This window comes from Salvia hispanica, unplaced genomic scaffold (assembly GCF_023119035.1).
Source record: "Salvia hispanica cultivar TCC Black 2014 unplaced genomic scaffold, UniMelb_Shisp_WGS_1.0 HiC_scaffold_365, whole genome shotgun sequence".
Classification (NCBI taxonomy): domain Eukaryota; kingdom Viridiplantae; phylum Streptophyta; class Magnoliopsida; order Lamiales; family Lamiaceae; genus Salvia; species Salvia hispanica.
The window spans coordinates 36,086-41,324 of record NW_025952097.1 but is presented as its reverse complement, the minus strand read 5'-3'; the positions used below and the strand labels follow the sequence as shown (position 1 = coordinate 41,324).

At 33.5% G+C, this 5,239-nt stretch overlaps 1 pseudogene; it reads left to right on the top strand.

Annotated features, from left to right (window-relative positions):
• The first annotated feature begins 355 nt into the window (after positions 1 to 355).
• On the top strand, positions 356 to 4,212 carry LOC125199050 (annotated as a pseudogene).
• Positions 4,213 to 5,239: the final 1,027 nt, after the last annotated feature.

The window sequence follows — 5,239 nt, the reverse complement described above, 5'->3', positions numbered from 1 at the left end:
AATTACTATTTGTCTAAACATTTACCATTATAATTGTTGGTGTATATTAATAGTTATTCTTATATTCCACCGGTCCCATCCAAATTGAGGATATATTCAAGCATAATTGATACTGGTTTTCATAATATTTTTTAATTTTTGAAAAGAATAAAAATGATTTGTTTTTAATAAATAAAAAATAGTAAAAGGGGATGGATATATTTTTAATATTGACTAATTGGATATATGTTTTCACAATATAAAATATAGCAATTTGAAAAGAAACACAAAAGTGAATACGCGTGTAGAATTTTCACCATTCAATTAATACACATCAGATTTGGCGAATAGTATAATTTGATTCATGAATTAATGGCACTTGTATGGTTGCCACGTCATGGCTCCCTCAACCTGCAGTTGCGACATTTTAGGATTTCCTTGTTCCTCATTCTCTACCTTCTCTCTCAATTTCCCTCTTTATAGAACCGTTGCCGCGAAAATTGAAATTTTCCATTAATTCTCACTCTCCGATCATCTTCTTCGCATCACTATTGCCGGCCATGAATCCAGAATAGTAAGCCTTCTCTCTTTCTGTCTCTCGATTTCACAGTTTTAGTTCACCCTTTTACCATTTTTATATAGAATTAATTGTCTGATCACTTGGATCTGTTATATCATGATATGAGTCGAGATCCGTTGTGGCTGGGTTTTTATGCTGATCATTTGTCATCGAATTGCTATGATTTTGGAACGTGCTAACTATAATGTTTCTAATAACCGAAATCAACTAAACGATTCAGCTGATCTGATTGTGATTAAGGGTTTGGGATGAGTAATGTTGTTATGAATTGGATTCTGATGACTAAATCTTTTGAAATTTTATGTAATTCGTCTCAGTCAGATTTCTTTTCCACTTTCAAATGTTCGGGATAAACAAATTGCTTATACTGTTGTTTTTGTTTTCTTCCTTTCTAAATTGAGTTTATTGTCAACTGTGGTGGATCATGATGTGAATATGTGATGGAGCGGTATTATTCGACTGATGTTGTGTTATATGCTTATGTGATTTTAAATATGTGTAGCAAATTATACTTTCTTGGTTGGCTCCCATTCCTAAATCATGCAGAAATGGAGTTGGATTTCTTTTGTTAGATCATGGGAAGATCTTTATGCTCTTGCAATGTGCAACTCTTATATTTCGTTTTGCGATTTTTCTCAGCGACTACCTATTTAAGCTTTTGCTCATTGGAGATTCCGGTGTTGGGAAATCATGTCTTCTTCTTAGGTTTGCTGTAAGTTCTTCTATGATACTGAACTGACTTATTAAACCTACTGTCCATTTTTTCCACTAGTGAGTTGAATGTTGTGTGCTAAAAAATGTTACTGTATCACTTGCTCTGTTTTGTTGTGTCTGTAGCCTATTGGGGAGGTTGATATATTTCTCTCTATTACTATCTGATTTGAACAATGTTCTATTGTATCTATTGGGATAGAATGCTTTTCATTCTTTATTCAAAACGTAAGGTAAATTTTTTTCTTAAAAGTTAGAACTTTGTTAGATTTGATTATTAGCTTAGAATGTAATCGTTTAAAAGGCCCTGAATAGAAGAATTATATTGCAGCTAAGGTTTGTCCTAATATCCCCAAGTAGCTGTTACCAGAATCCTGCTAAATATTAAAAAAATTTGAACACTTTAACACAACACACTGTAGTTTGTACGGTTCAGTTTATAATGTTTCATTATAGATTGGTTAAATTTTAACAGAAAAAGTTGATTTTCGGCAAGTTTGACCAAAATGAGATATCAGATTAGAATTAATATATATATGTATAGCATATTAACACAAATGAATAAATATATACAGTTCAATAGTTATGGATTTTATAAATAAAATTTAAGAAAGACAAATTTGAAAATCCAATATTAAAAATATGTTCAGTTAGGTTCATTCGGTTTCTTAGGCAATATGGTTATTTCTATTTGGTAGTTTTCGTCGGTATAACTGACTGAATTTAACACAAACTCTTAATCCCCCATCCTCTCAAATAATACCCTAGAAAATAGAAGAAATAAAAGAAGCTATATTTTGGTGGCTAGAAGATCTGAAACTGCTAAAACTGATGTGTGATACTGATTCTTATCTTGTTTTATGGAATCACTTGTCCAAGATGTCTTCAATCATCAGAAGGAAAAAACAAGGCAAACTTCCATATCAATCTGGCCACTTAGAACTTGTTATCTTGGCATATTTAATTCAACGGAGTAGTGCTTGATTATTTTGTTTCCAACTTCTGGCGTATTTATAAACAATCACAAAGTTAGGTAGTTCATATTTAGATACCATACTCGGGTAGATTGGATTGATTATACGTATGATTTTGAGTATTTAAAGGATTAGAATATCAAAAAGTACAAAATTATTTAACCCATCAAAATGTATCTTTAATTATTGCAATTTATGTAAGCTATCACCAAAAGTTAAACCCCCCCCCCCCCCCCAAATTGTTCTGCGAATGTCCATTAATGTTTCATCTCTTGTTTATTTATTGCACAATCAAACTCAACTTTGGTATGGAATTATTGCAATAACAGTGATGGTGATGGATCTTAAAAGTTGAGTGAAAGAGAATAAAGTAGAGATAGTGATGTTTCTTTTTGAACGTCACTTTGAATAGGACGTTGCAAGAATAAAAATGAGTCACTCTTAGTGTGACGGGGAGTATTTTAAATTTTCAAAGTTATGATTAGTTTTCTTTGTAGGGACAATTTCACAAAATTACGTAAAAATAATTAATCAAATATATCAAGGGGGAAAATTTAGTGCTTGTTCTTGTGCAATGTGAATCCTTTTTTAACTGCAACCACTGAAATTAATTTATAATTATTCTTTCTGTTACTTCCGCATCTAGCTAGTTGCACCACAATCTCTCTAAGGATAGAGGAGATTATGTTAACTTTCTCTGTTCATTTTCTTTGGATTGCATGCAGGATGACTCATATCTTGAGAGTTACATTAGTACCATTGGTGTAGACTTTGTAAGTGATTGTTTTGATTCACTACACCTTATTACAGTATGGTCTTATAATTTCCACAATAATGTACATATATTATTCTATGATGTAGAAAATCCGTACAGTGGAGCAGGATGGCAAAACGATTAAGCTGCAAATAGTAAGTATCTGGACCTCTAACTACTAACGTGCATTGGATGCGTGTAAGGTCTTTAATTATCCAAGACAATGGAGTAAACAGTTTCAAAGGACTAACCATTTACCTTCGGGCAGTGGGATACCGCTGGACAGGAGCGGTTTAGGACAATTACTAGCAGTTACTATCCGGTGCTCATGGTATCATTGTAAGTGCTGGGTAATTTTAACGCAGTTTTGATTGACGTGATTAATTAATCAGTGTCATTATGGAGTAAACTAATCATTGTCATAATGGTCACGCTTACCAGGTAGTTTATGATGTAACTGATCAAGAGAGTTTCAACAATGTGAAGCAATGGTTGAATGAAATTGATCGATATGCAAGTGACAATGTTAATAAGCTTCTTGTTGGAAACAAGAGTGATCTCACTTCCCAGAAAGTTGTCTCTACTGAGACAGCCCAGGTAAAATGTTTTATTTGCATCACACTCATTTATCTGAACCTGATGGTAGCTCCAATTGCATGTGTCGATATGAACCATGAGAGACCACAATTATTGAATACCTTTGTTCAATTTCAGGCATTTGCTGACGAAATTGGGATACCTTTCATGGAAACAAGTGCTAAGAATGCTACTAATGTAGAACAGGCTTTCATGGCTATGTCTGCTTCTATCAAGAACAGGTACAAATTTTCATCATCGATGTAACATTTTCCTTTTCCAACTGATCTCGAATTCATAGAAATACTTCTATATCGTTATAATCTACTGAAACCCTTATTATCATTCAAGGATGGCAAGCCAACCAGCGATGAATAATGTCCGACCTCCAAGCGTGCAGATTAGAGGACAGCCTGTTAACCAGAAAACTGGCTGCTGCTCCAACTGAAACCAAAAGCCGTGCGTTTGGCTGACATCAATTTGTCAATCAGGGCATGTAAAATCGGAGCTCTATCTAGCTAGGGGTTTAAGAGGACGATTTCATAATTCATTGTCTCTTTTATCTTGACAGACTTCTATGCTCGAATATCCATTCTTTTTGAATTTATTTCATCAGTTGAAAAGGAACGTTGTACAAAGTAACGTTATTGTTCAGAACTTGGTTACTGGTCTTCGTTCCCGTGAATTCACCTGATAATTATGATGAAACTGAATAATTTGGCAAATAATCCAAGTCTTTAATTGCTAGAAACATGCGTGTTTGTGTCATCTTTGTTTGCTTTATAGTCTTTCAAGATAAAAGGGAAAAAAGGAGTAAAAGTTAATGGACATGCCAAATCATTCTTGTTTATTTTGTGACATAACCCAGGTCCCTAAAGGGTAAGATGTTCATATCTCTTTCTTATGCTTTTTTCCCTTAAATTTGACTACAGCTAGCATTTCAGTTATTGAAGACAAGAAATACTATTCGGCGCATTTGTTTGAATACATAGTGTGAGTGTGAGACATGCTCGTAAGGGATTTAGAAGATCGTGGTGCACATTGCACAAGATCAAGAATTGCCGATTTTAGGATGATTTTTTCTCGATTTCTCGATTAACTGTTGGTATTTGGTTTAAATATATTGAAATATGAATCAGATCAATAGAATCGATAAGACGGTTCCGATCCGGTAATAATAAACCAAGCATCTCGCATCCCTACTACCCACAGGCTTATACGATGCCATTTTCTTTTTCTTTCTTGTAAAGTTTACTGCATTTGTCATGATTATTAAAAGCTATAAATAATATCCCATGGATTTGGCTGAATACACTGTGTGGAACATGCACATAATGGTTTTGGAAGATCTCATAGTTAGCATAGAGGATCAAGAAGAATAATGTGAATCCTTGCACATAGACCATACAATTGTTTCTCAATACTTGTTCTTATAGCTAAAGTATAGACCAATTACTCAATCTGCAAAAAGTTGAGATAAATCATGGATTAAAAGACAAGGAAAATGAAGAATGTGTCATGAATAAAAGAACCCCATTAGCAAGGGCGTAGCTAGGAATTTTTACATATGGAGGAATTTTAAAAATTTTGAGGAGGGGCATTTAGTAGAAAATTAAAAAATTTAATTTAAAATATGCATATACATACATACATACATAGGATGGA